General features: G+C 52.0%; 1 protein-coding gene across 1 annotated transcript in view; it reads right to left on the reverse strand.

The window, feature by feature from the left end:
- Positions 1 to 19,871, reverse strand: part of FGF18 (fibroblast growth factor 18) — a 64,793-nt gene that overhangs the window by 44,103 nt on the left and 819 nt on the right. The window lies entirely within an intron of this gene.

Here is a 19,871-nt window from a genome sequence, read left to right on the forward strand (position 1 = left end):
ACAGCGATGTCAGAGGTGACAGACAGGGGTCACAACACTTCCCACTCAGAAAACAGAGGGGCCAGGAGCTGTGACCCAGAGCTGGGCAGTGGGAGGAGGAGCAGCCCTAGCCAGAGGGCATGGCAGGGTGCCACATCAGGATGCTGACAGGGCTCTGGCCAGCAGAGAGCAGGGCTCTGCTTGCCCTGCCCTCCCCAGGCACCACAGCTACACCTGAGCGAAGCACACAGCGCTTGACTTTTGACAGAAATCACATTAATTTATTTTTCTCCTTGCTATGTCTTTTCTTCCTTTCTTTTCAAATCCCATTGTTGCAAAAGATGCTGAACTACCAAACCCAGAAAGGTTCCAGTCATGCTGACAGTCTGCCTTGTGCCCACAAAGCAAGGCTATTTGCAGCTAAAATTCTGGCTCCATTATTTTAAGATTTAAAACAGATTTTAAATCAAGATGACGTCGTTACATTGCTTTCACCACATGTTAATGAATTTCACATTTTTCTAGGAAAAAACCAAAACAGGTGGGATTTGAAGTGGGGGGAAGGGCAGGTTGCTTTGCTTTTTGGAAACTCCCAACAGAAAATGCGATCTGTTTTCCAAAACACGTTTTAATTCTCTTCTAATTGTCTCTGGAGCGCTCACAGTGCAGAGGCTGTAGCTGCAGTGCCTCGGTGGGCCCAGGAGCACCCATGAGCATCCTGCACAGTGCTCAGCTCCAACATGTCACCAACACACCTTTGTCACCGCTGTCCTGCCTGAGATCAGCTAATTAAGCACCCCTTCCCTTTGCAAGAAGGGCACCAGCAGCACAGGGGTGCCATCTCCTCCTCCCCTGTCCAAGGAGCCGGCTGGCCCCACCATTAGCCAAGAGCTGAAGTAGCTGATGCAGGAATCAGCAGGTGATGCTGGCCCTGAAACACAGCCAGCCCAGCCTGTATCACTCCAGCACTTCCCTAGAAGTGCCCAGCTCTGAGCCAGGGCAGAAATCCTGGAACAGGCTGCAGGCTCCCCTTGCAGCTGAGCTGTCTCCTGGCCAGAAGCCGTGGCAAGAGCAGCAGTGAAACCACCCGGATTTAGCCACCTGCTTAAAGATAAGCTCACACTTAACCACCCTGTGGAAACAGGATGCTCAGCTGGACGGTGGCCAAAGGGAATTACCCATGCCAGCCTGGGCTGCATCTGGCCTGCAGCACAGAATATCAATACCCAAAAAAAAGTTTCATGCAGTGTTGATTTTATGAGATAAAACTTGTTTGATCATTGCTAAAATCCACTCTCACAGGACCCCTTCCCTACAGGGTACACTCCCTCAAGCAGCAAACTTCTCTGAGATAAGGAAGTCCATGTATATATACCAAAAGAGAGACTCTTCTATAAATCCCATAAAAATTAGTAACATATGTCTCCTTTGGCAACTGATGGCCAACACTCAGTCAGGGAGGTCACCTGAAACCAAGTACACTCACCCTCAATACACTTGAATTCAGAAATGTCTTTAAGTCCCTTAAACTGAAGGGCTTTCACTCCTGTTCACCAAAGCAAGATTTCCTTTTTTGTTTTGACTATTGAAATGCTATTACTGCACATAACACATCATACACAAAATGAGGCCCTTTTTTGCCTTTCAGTCTGATCATCCACACCTCCATACAGGCAGCAAAACAGACCCTGGGTCCAGAGCTCACACAACAGGTCCCTGAAGGGAAGGGCTGCGTGCACCTTCCAGCTCCTGAGCAGCACTGTGGGACACAGGAGACAGGGCTCTGTCCTGTCTGGCGTCTGTCCAGCTGCTATGGGCTGCTGCCTGTGCATGTGGATTTCAGCATCTCAGGATAGTGGTTTTGTGTAACTCCATCTCATTCCTTGGCAACAATTTATAACCTGCAAAATTCCAGCTGTTAAATCAGAGCATTGAATTTCATTTCATTTTCACTCTGCCTCTCTTTTCCTTTTCCATCACTTTCTTATCCATTTTTTATTTATTTGTCACTATTTATCACCTTTCATTGATAATGTCCAGCTACAAATACAGTTGGCTATCCAAAGTTTATACAAGGGAATAAACAGCATTTACTGTAAAAATAACCATCACCTCCAGCCCCAAAAGCAACAGAAATGCCTCACTCATGAAAGGAAGCTGCTCTCCCTTGTCTGCTGTCCTTGCTCAATCATTCAAGGTGGAGCATTCAGTTCTACCTCCTTTCCCAACAGCCAAAGGAACCAGAAATTACATCTGTCTTCCAGCAAGTCCACAATGGGAGATTTTCATGTGCTTTTTTGCCAAATGAGTCTCAAATAAGAGTGGATTTCATTTTAAATGGCTTGACAATGATCCTTCAGCTTAAAGAACGACTGCCCTCTTTGTTAAATCCCAGACGGAGGGTGAGGGAAGGACCATTTTGCTGATGCAGCCTAAGGTTTCAGTGTGCATTAATCCAAGAAAAGCTCCAAGAGCAGCTCTGTGATGTCAGCCCTGCACGGCTCGTGCCCCATCTCTGCACTCACAGATGCCTCCTGTGCACGGAGCAATCCCAGCCCCGCCAAGGTCAATGGAAGCCGGGCCGTGCCAAGCCACGTCTGCAGGATTTGGCTTTCCACCCAACCAACCTCCAGCACTCTGGATTTTTCTATTTCAAGCTTTTCAGTAACGGGGGATGTTAATCTGTTATTGTTCGTGTCATAAAGCGTTACAGCATGAGATGTCCAAGGCCCACAGCATACCCAAGTTAGCTGGGAGCTGGACTTGAGAATTTCTTGGTGTTTTGCTATTTATGCTACAGAGCACTCAATAGAGAGCTCCCTATGTCACTCAACCATATGTCATTCCCCCAGCTGAACCAGGAATACAAAATCCCTCTAGCTAAGGGCCATACCGATTGCAAAAGATAAACAAATCAGACTATTCCAAGTCCTCTCAAACCCCATCTGATAAGCAGGAAATACTTATTACCTTTCAGCCATCAAATCAACCTAATATTAATGATTTTCTCCATGACCTTCTAAACACATGAAAGTTAACTCAATAAGGTCAACAAGAGGAAATCCAAGACAGATCTCTCTCAAGCCCTCAAAGGCAAGTAACAAACCACTTTGCTTCCATGACTTTGGCAGAATTCCTGTTCACAAATCACAGCAGGATTTGCTAGCTCCCTGTGACAGCCACCCTCAGCACACACTGAAACACAATGCACTCCTTTTTCCTCCATTTCACTGCAAAGTCAACCCACCGCCAGGATGTTGTTACCATCGTGTCACAGAGCCTCACACAGCTAGACAGGAGAGGATGAGCAGTGCTTGGTGTGGTCCCTTCTGTGGCTTTAGGTTTGGAAAAGCAGCTCCATGGTCAGATGTGCAGAGAAGGTACTTCACAGTGAAGCTCTGGACATCCAATGGGAGAGAGGGCATGGTCCAACAGTGCCAGGATTCCACAAATGGAGCTAAGCCTTTCCAAAGAACAGAACTTAGAGCTTTGCTTTGGTGTTTGTTTCTTCCCAATACCCATGGAAAAATATTTTTGTCTTGAAAAACAAATATCCAAAAATTTAAGCCGCACTCTTAAACTGTGGGAGATGTCACCATGGATGGTGACTGTGCACCTTTTGGGATAGTCTGTGAGAAAGGGCATGGAGCACTGTGGAAGTGGCTGTTCAAAGTGATCAGATATGAGATTCCACAAAAAACTTTATCAATGGCATTTACATTGAAATGCTTTTTGGTATTTCTTTTTGGTGAGAAAGTGGAAAAGGAGAAAGAAATGGGGTGATGCGGGGGTCAAGCCTGCCCATCCCTTTGGATTTCAGAAATGTTAAATAAGACCCAAGGAGAACACATTTCCAGGGCTTGTAAAGGGGACACAGCTCCATGAGGTGACACATACTTGGATCCAAAAGCTGCTCTGCAAGCGAAGCCTCCTTTCCTCCGGAGAGCTGCCTGGTGCACTCAGAAAGGGAGATTGAATCTCCTCGGGCAGTGCCAGACCTCTGTTCCTCTGAAACACACAACCTCTGAGAAATTCAGCCATCACTCAGCCAGCCACACTTCCAGCAGCTCAAGACGCCGCTGGCTGTCCAAGCCATGCACCACTGCAAAAGCAACGCATCTGTCGGCCTTGGAATGGCAGGCACGGTGTTACTGAGCCTGGTAGGAAACCAGGAGGGAGGCTGGAGGGAGTGCCAAACAACTGGAACCTGAGAGTTTGAGGAAATGAATGTTTTATGGCCCATCAATCAGTATTTGAGAAGAGAAAGATGATGCTACCTTCAAGAAAATGAAGTTTCTCCTTTTGATGGTGGAATGAGCCGTAGCCAGAACTGTGAAAATGCACCACGTGTGATACGCTGAGATTCTAAACTTGTTGCACCCTGGGAAATGGTTAATCCTGGGGAAGAGCAGGGTTTCAGCCTTGATGAATGGCTTTTAGGAGCCCAGCTGGGGCTCATGGCCTCTCATCACCCCCAGCCTCTCATCTCCCCCTGCTCCTGTCTGTCCTCACTGGCTCACAACAGGTCACTGCCAGCAGCTCCCAGGTCACCTTACTGACAGTGTCACCACGCTCAGCTGCCTGCACTGGGCAGCCCCGGTGCCCCCCGTGCCCCTGAGCTGTGCCCTGCGGCTGCAGCACCAAAGGGGCCAAACCAACCTCATGCACCTCAGCTGAGGGAGATCTGCGAGAGGCCACAGCTTGCCATGGGCTCTTGACAGTTCCAGTCTCCAGAAATACAGTTTAGACCTTAACTCTTTTTCTTATTTTTCTCCAATTCTGATATATCTTGATGATAATGATGGTGATGATTATTAGTTAACAGCTGGTATTATTTTACCATGCTATCCATCAGGCAAGGAGCAAGCAGGGCTTTTTCTTTCTTTCTTTCTTTGTCTTTTTTAATGCTTGTTACATCTCTGCTATATACTTCCTCTCCACACAGAAATATCCCTTCAAAGCTTGATATTATTGAGCAGCTTTCAACCATGCCCAGCAGAGCCATGTATTCTCTGCATTTGTCTGGCCTTTGTTTCTAGGAATGAAATACCAATGGCTGAACAGTGTGACTTCGTTTCACTCCTTCATTCCAATACTTGTTCTATTTCTATCCCACTGGGTCAAACTCACCTATTGTGAGACCTCACCGATTTCAATTACATCAGGGATTAATTTGTTCCATTGCGTTGAAGCTGTTAATACAATCCTGGCTGGCTCTAGATTAGAAAAGGCACGGTGAGACCTCCCTCACAGGCAGTGTGTTTAACAGCAGTCTTGATCTTCAGTTTTGTTCGGCAGTGGGGTGGGTTTTTTCTTCCCTTTGTGCCCCTTTGCCCCTCTTTTCACAATCTTCCCCTTCCTTTCTAAATTGCCCTTATCAGAACTGGGTGGTCCTTGTGCCTTCCCCTGCGCCCGGCCAAGCGCTGCCGCCCCGAGCCGCTGCCCAGGGCTTGCCAGGGAGGTCTGGGCTGACACCACACAGGTGTGACCACTGCAGCCTTGGCACCTCATCTCTGCATGGGGCTCCAGAGGCAGTTTCTGTGCTCATCCGTGTCCCCTGCACTCTGCTGACCAGTGGCAACGTCCTCCACCCTTCACATGGGCCACGCTGGGCCCCACATCCCTGAGAGGCTCCGTGCTGCTGTCCTCACTGCTCACTCCAGGACACACAGGTTTGTTTCTCAGAAGTCATTTCGTGTCCCTGTCCCTCCTCACAGCATTGGTGTTGCTGCAAAGAAATCTGCAACAGGCTTTGCAGAACAGCCCCAACCATCCCCTGTGAAACCGTGGACCAGGGAGCTCGGCATGCTACAGCTGCCTCCACTACCTTAACAAAAAACTGAATTTTCTTGATGGAGAAAGCACTCCTGCTGAAATAACCTGTCCTGGTATGCAGGAATTAAGCCCTTGCCCAGCACAGGTGGCTCTGCACAGGTGAGCACAGGGCTGAGGGGCTGCCTGCCCCACCCGAGGGTGCTGCTGTCCCCAGGGCTGCAGGAGCCTGGCTGGCCACAGCAGTGGGGCTGCAGAGCTCCCAGTGGGGTGTTCCTGGCACAAAAGCTGCAGCACCCACTAAAAATACTGACCAGCAATTTGTTCCCCTCTTCAATTGGACCCGAGTCCAACTACTGAGAAAGCTGCCAGGTTCAAAGCACCCCTGACCTCGTCTCCCCTTTGCCCAGGGGAGATGCTCCTGCTGCAAACCCCTTTGGCCACAGCAGCAGGGCAGAGCAGAAACCCCAAGCCCACTAGCCTGAAACTGGTCAGGCATTTCCTAAACCCTGGAAAAAGGCAGAGTTTTTCATCACAAGGACTTAAAATGTCAGTTTGAAGCATGGGCCTGCCAGGTTCAAGGTGCCATCTCTGCTCTTCTGCTTGATGCCAGCCCAGTTGAGACCGCCACAAAAACAGGAGCAAAGGCACAAGATACAGAAAACCTGAGGGTTACTCAGGAAAATCCAAGGGTTACTCAGGAAAACCCTGCCATCAGAAGGAGATGGAAGATCATCCAAGACCAGCCTCCCCATAAGAGAATAAACATTTGCAGGGGCAGCACCTCAGCGGTGATGCCGTGCTCATCCTGGGAGCTCCTCTCATCTGGTCCCCTGACATCCTCCAAGGAACACAGATCCCTGCTCCCACTGCAGAAAAGCAACTCCCTCTAGGGTAAAACACAGCAACTACCGAGCAGTGCACACAGGGCAGAACTCACAAAATACCTTTCTGCATTGCATTTGCAAAGAAAACAGAGACTTGGCCACCAACTGTCCCCACAGCAGCTCCCAAGTCCTGACCTCAGGTGAGAGATGGCTTCTCTAAAAGCTGATTCAGCAGAGACACCTGGGGACCTGACTGAATTATCCCAGCATCACCTTCCTCTGTCAAGTGTCCTCTCTGGAAATCTTTTACTAAGCTCCAGTCAGTTCCACTGCTGCTCGTTCTGACAAGGTCACACCCAGTGACCCTCTGTGGGAATGGTGCCAGGGGAAGGGACCTCCTCAGGAGTCCCTGCCATTCACACCAGCCCTGGAGCTGCTAACAAAGGGACCCAGCAGCAGTCTGGCATCCTGATTTCCCTCTGTGACAGAGTTCCCTTCCTGAGGGACCACAGGATGGATCATAGAATGACCTGGGTTGGAAGGGACCTTAAAGATCACAGCTCCAATGCTGTCATGGCAGGGACACCCACTGTCCCAGGCTGCTCCAGCCCCAGTGTCCAGCCTGGCCTTGGGCACTGCCAGGGATCCAGGGGCAGCCCCAGCTGCTCTGGGCACCCTGTGCCAGGGCCTGCCCACCCTCACAGGGAAGCACTTTTCCTAATATCCCATCTATCCCTGCCCTCTGGCAGTGGGAAGCCATTCCCTGTGTCCTGGCACTGTATCACCTTGCAAATTGTCTCTCCATCTTTTCTGTCAGCTCCCTCACTGCCTCACCACTGCCTGCTCCTGCCTGAGCACTGATCAACTCTGCTTGCACAGAACCCTCAATGCCAGCCCCAGTCTGTTGTCCCAGGTCATGCTTGGAGCATTTTTGCTCCAAGTTATGAACTCTGCTCCAGGCTGTCCATGCAGTGCCCACAAAACCCATCAGCATTAACAGGGAGAAATAAAAGATACACTGGCTGGGTTGGTCTGTAAAGGCTCTTCCTCCAGCACACCCAGGACCACCCCATACCTGCCAGCAGTCACGGAACTTCTCCTTCCCCAAAAGCCCTTTGAAATACATTCTCAAGCCCTGTTATCTCTCCTGTTTATACCACACTCCCTCTATCATTGAGAAATCTCCAAATAATTTATAAGCCCACAAGCTCCTGCACTAACAGGGCCATAAATCACATTTATAAAACCCATCACCTGCTGTTCCAGGCCTGTGGCTCCCCAGCTCTCCACAGCCACACGTTCTGAGGACAAGGCAGCTCTGCACCCGCCACAGGTTTGTTCCCAAGCATTCAAGAGGATCCCAGCCCATGTCCTGCCTCACTGTGCTCTCCCCATCTGACCCCAACACAAGCACACAAAAGAGGGTTTTCTTTGCACAAAATCAAACCGAGGGAGGAGGATGTTTCTGGCTCCTTTCCTCAAGGAAAAAGGTTGCCCATCTAATAATCCCTAAATGAGCAGTGGGTTGTTGGGCTTTCATGTTTGCCTTCGAGCCTCCCCTTGCCGTGCCAGGTCGCTGGTTTGCTTTTCCACGGAATTGCAAAACCCCTGAATAACAAGATTTGTGCGTGGAAGTGCTGACACAACCCTTAACTACAGCATCCTGAACATGATACCAGAATAAGGACGCTCCCTGTGTGGCCCAGCCTATGGATAAATAAAGCATTTCAGCAGCCAGCACCGACAGATCATAAACCTCCACGAGCATAAATACCAACAACAACCCAAAAAGATTAGAGGGCTTAGGGGCGAGGCATGCTGGGATGATTTAGAGTTGGGGTGGAAGGGTCATTATTGCTGAATAGGTGGGGGTGAGTGGGCCACAGAAATCAATAAACCATTCTGCTCCCAGGGAAGGAAGGGGCCACGCTAATTGTGCAAACACATTTCCATGGCAGGCCGGAGCCCTCGGGATGCAGGAACCCCTCCACGGGCTGAGGGACAGGGACTGAGCCCATCCCTGTCCCAGCAGGGCCACTCAGGGCACAGCTCCCTGAGCCCCTGGCTGGGCACACCCTGCTGCTGCAGGCAGCCAAAACGAATGTGCAGATGCAGGCAACATTCAGCTCCACTAATTCCACTTTCAAGGGAGTTCATGTACAGCTGGCACAGGTATCTCACTTGCTTTCAGCATCACCATCGAGTCAGAGCTTTCCCAGTGTCCAGTTCCAGCACTGAACAATCACCCAGTGGGTCCTGCCAGCACCAGTTACCCTCAAGCACCAAAGACAACTCTGGGAGCCATTTAATCCTGATCAAATAATCCCATTTGGAAGTTTCCACACTGGCATCAGAGATGGAGGTGGCCACAGAACGAGCCACAACAGCTCTCTGGATCCTCCAGTGAGGACAGGCCCAGAGCTGTGCAGATGGGTTTCCAGGCACAGAGTTCAAAGGCAGTGAGCAATTCCCAGCTCCTCCTTGGGTCCTCCTCATTTCCAATTTTTCTACTTTTTTCCCCCACCTTCTTTCTAGGAAACACAGTAATGACAAAGAGACACTCACTTTGGAGAGTGAAGCTTATTTATAAACAGGATGAATCCACACCATACAAATACACAGCTGTTTGTACCCAAGGGTAACCAAAGGCCATTCTGGGGATCACCAAGGAGGGAACCAGCAGCAAGTGGCAATGCCTGTCATTCCCAGGAAGAACCCTGAGCTCACAAGCACATACAGGGGCAAATGGTGGCAGTTTTTGCTCCTGCTGGTGGGAACTGGGTGCTGGTGGTAAAGCACAGGAACCTGCTCTGCTCCCCCTGCATGAACCAGTCTCCTCCCCTCTGCCCTTCCAAAGGTATTTAAAGAAAACACTGTCTACATCAGTTAATAAAATAGCCTGAAGTTTGCCCAGCTCACATCAAGCTTACAGCTTGCAGTTAATGGATTTCAACTTGACTTGGGATTTTAAGAGTTTTTAAAACAAGAAATTTCATCTTCCCTCCAGAAATAAATTCTTCAATATCTTCACTGCAAAAATATTCCCAGGAATGGACAAGTCTACTACTTATGTACTAAAGACAGCCTGGAAAAAAAATCAGATTACTACTGAGCCTTATCAAAAATATGGCATAAACCATGTGTTGACTTTAATCCAAACCAAATTGTCAATCTGCCTTCAGGATCCCATATAACAAACATGAGCCTAGGGCCAGAAAAGAAAAGCAGAGTTTGTTTTCTAATAGAAGATTTGTTCTGATCTCTATTAGCCACACTTCTGCCTGGAAATATTTACACTGCAAACACCAGGCAAATAGGATTTCTTATCTTTCAGCTTTGTTGAGTTAGGGAAAAGTCTCATTTGGTTTTAATTAATTTAGATTGCAAGTTTCCCATTTTCAGGAACAATTCTCAACAGTTTTGGAAAATAAATCTGTTTTTTAAATATTTTAAATAAGGGGAAAAATAAAGTGGTGTTAAAATCGCTGAGGTTTGGGTGCTGCATCCCTGCCCAGCTTGGGGGTACCAGGGAGAACCCCACACGTTTTGATCCGTCCATCACCAGTCACCAGCAGTGGGAAAATGCTGCTGGGGGAAAATTCAGGCCAGCCATGGGCAGACACAGCCATGAGACGCTGTGGCCTGAAGCTGGGGATCCCCAGGAGCCTTTCCTTGAGCACTGGGGTGTGGAAGGCCCCGTGCCTCGTCCAGACACCCCCCCGGTCCCTGCCTGCTCTGGGGACACCCTCAGTGCCACCCCCAGGGTGTGCCACCACCCAGCACAGGGCAGCTCTGCCAGCTCAGCCCTGCTGACATCGCATCAGATTTGCACAAATCTCCTTGGGAAGTGAAAGCCCACAACTGACCCTGATGGTGCTCAGCGTCTGGGCTTACACGGTGATGGTGCACACTGGGGAAATCAGGCTCCCAGAAATGAAAGCTGAGCAAATCAATTCCATTTTCTTGTTTGCTACATTTAAATAGCAATTTAATTCCTATTACCTACTCCTTCAACATAAACAGCACAAAGCAAGCCGTCTGCCTTGCTGGCAGACTGCTCCCATTTATTACAGGACAAGGGGGAATGGGTTTAAAGTAAAAGAAGAGATGTATAGATAAGATGTTAGGAAGGTGGTCACACACTGGCACAGATTGCCCAGAGAATCACAGAATATTCTGAATTGGAAGAAACTCATTAGGATCATCTAGTCCAACCCCTGGCCCTGTACAGACACCCCAACAGTCCCACCCTGTGCTGTCCAAACACCCCTGGAGCTCTGGAGCCTCGGGGGGGTTCATTCCTGGCAGAGTCCCAGGCCAGGCTGGACACTGGGGCTGGAGCAGCCTGGGACAGGGGGAGGTGTCCCTGCCATGGCAGGGGTGGCACTGGGTGGGCTTTAAGGTCCCTCCCAGCTCAAACCATCCTGGTTCTGTGATGAGCAGGGCAGACTCTCCATGCTGGCCAGAGCTGCCCTCACTCCTCCCTTCCAGCCTGAGATGTTCCAGCTTTGAGAATCCCAATGGAAACACACAAAGAGTCCCTCCCATGCCCACAGCCTGGGCTCAGGCTGGCACAGCCCAGCTCCCAGCACAGAGCTCCAGGTGGAATTGCACGGGAAGCTTGAAGCACTGCCTGCTCCCTGGGACAAAGGTGCCAGCGCCTGCAGCAGAGCTGCTGTCCTGCAGCAGCAGCAGTGCTGTCCCTGCAGCAGCAGCAGTGCTGTCCTACAGCACCAGTGCTGTCCCTGCAGCAGCAGTGCTGTCCCTGCAGCACCAGTGCTGTCCTACAGCAGCAGCAGCAGTGCTGTCCCTGCAGCAGCAGCAGTGCTGTCCTACAGCACCAGTGCTGTCCCTGCAGCAGCAGCAGTGCTGTCCTACAGCAGCAGCAGCAGTGCTGTCCTACAGCACCAGTGCTGTCCCTGCAGCAGCAGTGCTGTCCTACAGCAGCAGCAGCAGTGCTGTCCCCATCGATTGCTGGCCCTGCTCTGATCTCAGCTGGCCGGACACTCCCAATCACCGCACGGTCGCGACCACGGGGTCAGAAACCTGCACCTACATACATCACAATTTATTGTACAGCTAATCAATAGTGCCCTGCCCCGTGCAGTCCTACAGTGCAGCCTCACATCCAGGCACTGAGGCTGCTCACGCAGGGTCGTAACCCTCCAGCTTGGGAGTGTAAGGGGGCCAAAAGCAGCTTCGTGTTAGAGCCGAACACGGCTGGAAAAAGAGCACAGACTCCACTCCCTGCTCGTTCCTACAATGCAGTCCAATTCCACCTGTGGTTTGAATTCAGCTTGGGAAGGCAAATCCAGTTATCTGACCAGGACTGTATCCCATACTCCAGTGGGAGAAGCGATGGAGCCGTGTTGTGAGGAGATCACCCCAGGTGTGACAGGAGGGAAGTGACCCCAGTCCTGGTGGTGACATCACTGCCAGCTTTCAGACCACCGCCGTCCTCAAATGGATAAAAACCATCAGAGAAGCAGCAAAATGCCCTTCTATCAAAAATGTCCTTCACCCACTTCCTAATTTATCTTCCCAGGCCTTCCCATGCCAGCAGCCCTGCCTGCAGACACCCAGCACACACACTGCTCACAGCCATTGACCAGGCCCACCGCTGCTCCCTGCCTTTTTCTGGTAATTCTGGATTTCTGTGCAAGAGCAGCTCAGGGTATTCCAAAAGATACAAAAGCTTTTTAACAAGCTGTCCTTCAAAATTATGCCAAAGATAGTATTCTAGCAGGTAAAAAAGGGATTTGAAATACAGGAGAAAAAGCAGAAAAAGGAACCGGGAGGACTAAGGAGTGCTGGGAATATCTTGTAGGAAAAGCAATCCGTTATTAATTGCTGCATCCTAACATTTCTATCCACACAATATGCACTTCTCTGGGACCTTCACCAAGATTTAGCATCCATCCATTTGGATTTGAAAAGACGAGTAGAGGAATCACAGGGCACACTCGGCCCCTCTCCGCCCTGCTTTCCCTCAATGCCAGCTCCTCCTTGTTTCCAGATCCAGCCCCTTAGCCTGGCACCATGGGGGTCTAGGTGTGCCTGGGCCAAGTGCCAGCATCCCCAGCCTGCCCCCACTGCCATCCCCACATGGGTGAGCCCACGGGCCGGGCTCTGCCCCATCTCCTGTCCATCACCAACAACAGTGAGCAGGATGTGCTGGGCCATTCCCCACGGCCCACTTCTTATCACACACTCATTTAGGTTGGAAAAATCCTCTAAGATCACCAATCCACCTGTTAACCCAGCACTGCAGGCCCATGGCTAAACCAGGTGCTTGAGTGCCACACCCACATATCTTTTGAACACTTCCAGGGATGGTGGCTCCACTCTTCCAGTGCTTGACAACACTTTTGTTGAAGAAATTTTTTCCTAATATCCCATCTAAACCTTCCCTGGCACAACTTGAGGCCTTTTACCCCAACGCCACAGCCTCAAATCTTCCCCTCTTCTCCCACAGCCTCCAAAGCAACGTTGACCTCCAGCAGCAGCAGCAGCACCAGCCCAGGCAGGGAGCCATGTGCAGGACATTGTCAGAGCTGTTCTGCTCCCTGAGCTCCAGAGGTTAAACGTGTTCTGGCTCTCCTGGCTGCAGCAGAACCAAGGCAGTAACTCCATGAACAGGCACAGGGAGCAGGGTGTGAGGGAGCCTGGCCAAGGGGAGGATGCGCTGTCCCTGCCGTGTGGTTCAGCCTGAGCTGCAGCTGTTTGTGCGGGCAGAGCCGGCAGGGGCTGGGGCAGCGCTGCCCAGAACCAGCCCCACATGGAAGCACCGGGGCTGAGCAGAGCCCAGAACCAGCCCCACATGGAAGCACCAGGGCTGAGCAGAGCCCAGAACCAGCCCCACATGGAAGCACCGGGGCTGAGCAGAGCCCAGAACCAGCCCCACATGGAAGCACCGGGGCCGAGCAGTGCCCACGGAACCAGCCCCACATGGAAGCACCGGGGCTGAGCAGAGCCCAGAACCAGCCCCACATGGAAGCACCGGGGCTGAGCAGAGCCCAGAACCAGCCCCACATGGAAGCACCGGGGCTGAGCAGTGCCCAGAACCAGCCCCACATGGAAGCAGCGGGGCCGAGCACAGCCCGGCCCTGGAGGGGAAGATTGGCAGCCGGCTCCCACCCGCCGCAGCCCCTGGGGCTGTGAGGAGGTAGCACAAAGGGAAACACACAGACCATGACAGGCTAAGCCTCCTCCTTCCTCTCTGTTCCCCTTTCTTTCTCTTCATGCTATGGCGAGGCTGCTGAATGGCAACAGCAAAATACTTTTGCAGAGCCAGACGGTCTTTTATATTTTGGAGTTTTTTTTCTTGCTTTCCTTCCAGCTGCTTTGCAGGATGCCTAATCCTCCATGGACATCTGGAGAGGCATCAGGACACAGAGGCGACATGCTAGGTAGGCAGCACATTGCACAGCTCTGCATAATTTCTGCTTGTACCTGCTGTTATGGCACAGCAGGTGACCAAAACACAAAAACCCAGGGAAGGAAAGAAAAACAATCATGTCTGGACCTTCCAGGCCACAAGTCCCCAGGTGGAAGCCTCCTGGTTTCAGCATCAGAGCACAGGAAGGCCGTGCCCTGCAGCGGAGCATCTCACAGGCAGGGGGGCATTGGGTGCCTCCCTGGGCCCAGGGCTCCCAGCTCCCCCAGCACAGCCCACCCCAGGCAGTGACCCTGGCACGAGGTATCCCCATCCCTGTCCAGGCACCAACAGCAGCCATTCCTCTTTTCCCTTTTAAAATCATGTTCCATGAACGCATTTTTTCACCTGCACTTATTGTAATAAAGTATCTAAATCTGTGGAAAAACAAAGCAAAAGAAGCTCTGCAAGGGAGAAGAGGAAAGAGCAAAACAGAGTCCTAAGGAAAGGAAGAGCATAAAAATACTCTCAAGGATCTGGGGAGCAGCTTATATATCCACAAAAATGATTTTCAGTCCCAGATGAGTCTCTCTCTTGAGCTCAGTCTCACACAGCAGAGAGGCCTGGCTGACCAGCTCGGTGCTATCAGCTTACAGCAAAATCAAGTATTCAGTGTGGCTGCCCAAGCCCCCAGTGCTGCTCATCCTCCCTGAGCCTCCTGCAACCCTCAGCAGTCACTCACAGCACCAGCTGCATCCCACATGCCAGCCACAGCCACAGAGCTCGGGCAGTGCCACCCTTTGCCCATTCTGCTCTTTTCTCTCCCACCTTGGTGTGCTACAGCCAAGCTTCTATAAGAAAAACTAATTCTGAGTTTGAGCAGGAATTCCTCCCGTGAATCCCACTCCACTCCAAACCCAGCACTGCTCCAGACCCCACGCCCCGAGCCCCCATCCAGTCTTGTACTTGTCAGGTGCAACAAGGAAGGCAAAAGCAAAATACAACACAACCATCACACTGCATCCAATTAAAACCTGAACTTCATGGTGTCCTTCTAGGCACTCTCCTCAACAATGCCCATGTCCATCTCTATTCCTCTGAAGCACCTCACACATCTCTGGAGCTTTGGAAAAGCAAACTGCATTCATGCAGGGGTGCAGAGCAGAGTCCCCAAGGAGCAAAGCCAGGCCCCCAAATGCTGAAGCGGCTCACGTTTGTGTCAGCCTCGCTGGGGTGAGAATCTGGAAACAGCTTTGCAAATCTTCCTGCTAAATGTCTTTGAGGGGTCTTTGTGGCAGAGACCCCGTCCCAGCACTTTGAAGGGCTGGGGAGCTTCAGTGAGAAGCAAAGGCGTGGTGTGCCCAGGGCAGGCAGCTGGTGGGGCACAGGCTGCACATCCCCATCTGTGAGGAGCAAGACCCACAGCTACGCTCACCTGAGCTAGGCTGAGTCTCACCCCTCCCACAGGAGCCCAGCACACACCAGCCCAAGCACCAGCCCACTGCCACTCAGCTTCCCTGCTCCAAGGTGTCTCCTCTTCCTCCACAAGCCCAAGCTCTCCAAAGTTCAGGAGGCAGAAGCAGGATACACGGGGCAGCTTCAGGACACAACACTTCGTATTCTGGTGCAATGAGTCAGCAGCAGGGAATAGAAATCCCTTGTGGAAAGCCACATGGTTATTTCCTGGAGAGCAAGGGCATTTGCAACTGGAACAGATGCTCTCATGTACAACAGGACCCTGCCTCTGCAGGCCAGCAGAGCCATACCATCAGGAAGTGCATCCACCACTGGGAGTCCAGCACAGCACAGAGCCAAAGCCAGGGCCCATCCCATCAGCTCCAGCCCATGATGGGGCCAAGCACTTCCACATGGCTGAGCTCCTCTGCTCATTGACTCAGGCTTTGCTTACACAGTTTCTCTGGTCTTCTCACTGCCTAGTAATCAAGGCAGGTGCAATCCGAAAAATCAACAGAGAGCTGCCCAGCCTTGCACAGATCACATTTGCCATATTCTGTCCTTTTCAGGATGACTTCTCCACCCACATGGAGCCGAGGCAGGTACTGGCACAGGAGTGCTGTGCTGAGGACGTGGTGCTCCCAATCCAGGCTGACCATGGAGAGCAGGCACGGGATCACCCAGCCTGGGGGGCTCTGGGCCCCAGGGACTCTTGGCATGCAGGGCTTGACCACAAGGAAAGAGCAGCCCACGGAGGCACCACCTGCCCCATCCCACAGCGCTTCAGGAGCAATGTGGGGATGCCCAGAGCTCCATCCCTGGCAGCACACGCAGCCTTGGCACCGCCTCAGGACAGGCACGGTGCCACCCAGAGAGTACAAGGGCAGGTAGGTGCCCATCTGCAGGGACGGGAAACATGAGAATAACCTTGTTGGTGATGTGCAGTGCAGCTCCCTGCCTTTGGTGCTGTCACCAGCAGGGCAAGGACAGGGCAGGCAGGCAGCTGTGGCTCTGGCACTGCTGCACACCCGCAGAAGGAGTGGCCAGCCAAGGCAAGCTGGCCGGCTTGTGACCAGGACCTGCTTTGGCTTCAGTCCCCAGAGCTACCTGGTGGCACTCACCACCCGTCCTGCCTGTCCCAGGGAGGACAGCCATGGATCAGCAGGCAGGGAGAGGGGAGGGAGCTGCTCTGCTGCTCGCGCCTCTGACATGTGCTGCGTGTGGCTTGGCCAGACCGCAGGATCTGGCTCGCTGAACGTGTGGAAGCAACGCTTCTCCGTGTCTCACTTTACAATGTCCCAAACAATAACTGTCTGTCGCTGCACAGGAGCTTAGGAGAAACACAAGTTGCTATTGGCATGGCACACAGCAGCCTTCCTCTTACACAACACCAGCAGATGTGAAAATAGCCTAGTGCTGCCTTGTGCATTCCTCTGACCTCCTGTTTGCTTCTGGATCAGATTCCAAAGCTGGATCTTAACCTACAAGAGCCATAAAAGCAAAGGATTTGGCCCTATCAGGGACCTCTTCATAATCTAAGACAGATGCACTCCGTGTAGGAGAACACAGCGAGGTTGATCAGGCAGGGAAGGGGCTGGGGCAGGACCACCCTCTGCTCTGCAGCACAGCCAGGGCAGCCCACGCTGGCACTGCCCCGTGCTCTGCCTGCCCATGCACCTGACGTGGCTCAGGGACAGAAGAGCTGGAAGCTCTTGCAATCGAGGACAGCACTCAGAACCTCGGATCCTACTGCTCAACTTACACTGAAGCTGCCTCCAGCCCCCACGTGCCCTGGCAAAGGGGCCCTCTGAGATCTCATGTCCCCACATTTGTTACCCTCAGGGTCACTGGTGCTGCTAGAGCCAGCACAGCATGGGGCAATCCCCTCCAACCCTGCAAGGTGCTTCTGGGCTTTCTCACCTGCTTGTAGAGCAGAGATTGACTCCGAAGCCAAAGTGAAACCCAAAACCGCTCTGGGGCATAAAGAACAAAAAAGCACATGGAAGAGAAATTGCTCCTGGAAGTGTGAAAAGGTAGGAGAATAAACTGAAAAATGCTAAAGACATCATAGAGGGAGAGTTCAGTAACCATCAGTGAAAGAACATTCCTAAGAACAACCTGCATAAATAAATTATTGTCTCCAGGGTCTGCAGGGGTATCCAGTGTCCCTGCTTTGGAACTGTAGCAACTCCAAGCATCAGAGTGACTTCCTAAGAGGCAAGAGAAGGAGACAAGACAGGGGCATTGCTGTCGCAGCGGAAGGTGACTGACCTCTCCTCCAGGCAGCCCTGTGAGTCCAGGGCTGCTCCCAGGGCTGTGCTGCACCCTCTGTCCCACCATGTGTCCATCCCTGCGCTTCTTGGTGCAAATGTCACACGATGGCAAAGCCCTGGAGGAGCCCGACTCGTCCAGGGCTCTAAATCCTGCTCCTGGAAACTGCCAACCCTCCGACCTCCCTGTGGCCAGGGCTGGGCAACACTTCCCAGGGCTGCCACAACCTGCCCACAGGAGATCCTACACCTGCCCCATCAGGAGATCCTACACCTGCCCCATCACCCCTGGCGGCTGCAGGGCAGCCTTGGGGTCTCTGAGAAAGCTTCTGGCCAGAGCTGAGCCCCCAGCACAGAACTGCAGCAGCTCACACGTCAATGCATCACAGCCCTGTACAAAAGGATCCCCAGAACACACACTGCATACCCAAACCATGGTGTTTTGTCTCAGAATCCCTCCAGCCCCACACACACTGGGGGGATTTCTACCTCTGCACACAGAGCCACAGGTACCAGGCAGCAGCACAGCACAGTAATTCTAAGACCAGCACACAGGACGAGCCACAGATCATGGCTTGAACGCAGGGCAAGAGGCAGCCTTAGAATATAATCCCCTTCAGGAACTCTTAAATCTCCCCAATACAACACAGAGCCCTTTAAGCAAAACTAAACAACTTCCTTTAGACTAAATAAATATTAAACCTAAGTGATGCATTAATTTACTCCAGTTCACCAAAGGCTAACTCCTACCCAAACTGATCATTATTAAAGAAATCCTATAATCCCTTGGTCCCATTCAGGCTCAAAACATGTAATCCCATGAATAAATCCAGAAAGAAAGTGTAACAAAATGGGCAATAAAAACTTACAGCATTCACATCTTTTCATCTACCATTAATACTGTAAACACTCACTCGAAGGCCCTCGAGTACGACTAATCTAATGTTTTGGCTCCCCACACCAATCGCCGGAGGAGCTCGGTGTGCGTGTGTCACCAGCGAGCTCCGGCTCCGCCGCCTCTCCAGCCCGGCCAGGACACCTCCGCAGAGCCCATCCCACCCCACAGCCCCCAAACGCTGCAAAATCAGCACAAAAGGTAGCAAGTATGGTTCTAATAGCACCAGAGCACAGAGCTTTCTTCTTTTTCCCTTTTTTTTTTTTTATTATTTTATTGCTTTGGAAGCCTGCAAGCTCCAACTGTATAAATGCCAATAACTTTGTTTTAAGGCTGCTGAAGTAAGAGATCAGATTTTAGCAAGTGCTTTCCAGGCAGCCAGCCAAACTTTTTCTGATTCACTAAAAGCACCGAAGGGAGGGGGAGAGGAAGGGGGCTGGAGGGCTGATTAACTTCAGTTACCGCACAAGCGCAAAAAAACCTCTCCCCGCTGCAAAGGGTTCCGGCGCTGCGAGCCCTGCGCAGCCCGCGATTCCTCGGGCTGCAAAAACCCGCAGCGGAGAGACAGAGCAAACACCTTCCAGCGGCAGGGTCATTCCAGCTGCGCATCCTCCCCTGCCGGGGAGGCTGCTCCACCAGCGGAGGCTCTGCTGGTGTCGGGTTCGAGCTGCACTTTTTGGAGGGGACGAGGAAAAAAATGTGATCGGGCATTTTTTGGATAGGTGGGAGAGCAGGGGATGGGGCCGGTTCGGGTTTTAGCTCGGCCAGAGGGATGGAGCCCCTCCAAGGCTGTGCTCATCCAGGACCATGCCCTGCTGCCGCTGCGGATCCGGAGAGGCTGAGCAGGTGCAATCCCGGCCAAGGCACAGCTCAGGGCCGAGGGTGTCACAAGTGTCCCCCAGCTCCGGCGGGAAGGGGCCGGAGCCACCCAAGTGGCACCTGCTCTGCTCAAACCCCCGGGGCAGCTGCCATCCATCCCCAGCCGGGGCACCTGGGCTGCAGAGCCGCGCTCAGGGTGTTCCTGCAGCGGCCTCATTCCTGCCGAGACAGGATCAAAGGCTGGAGCTGACTTGGACGGCGTTCTACTGAATAATGGGGAGGGTGCACGCAGCCTCCTTCTCTTGGCTAGGAAAACTTGTGTTTTTCAAAGCATCGGTTTTTGGGAGTGAGTTACCGAAGAGGGAAAAAAAAAAAGAAAAAAAAAGAAAAGAAAAAGAAAATTTAAAAAAAGAGAGGGGCGGAAAAAAAAATGGGAAAAAAGGGCGAGCAGGAGAGCGCCTGCTCTTCCAAGGCAAGTG

Source organism: Melozone crissalis, unplaced genomic scaffold (genome assembly GCF_028551555.1).
Source record: "Melozone crissalis strain CALT ecotype California unplaced genomic scaffold, PUWL_Pcris_2 ptg000061l_1, whole genome shotgun sequence".
NCBI lineage: Eukaryota > Metazoa > Chordata > Aves > Passeriformes > Passerellidae > Melozone > Melozone crissalis.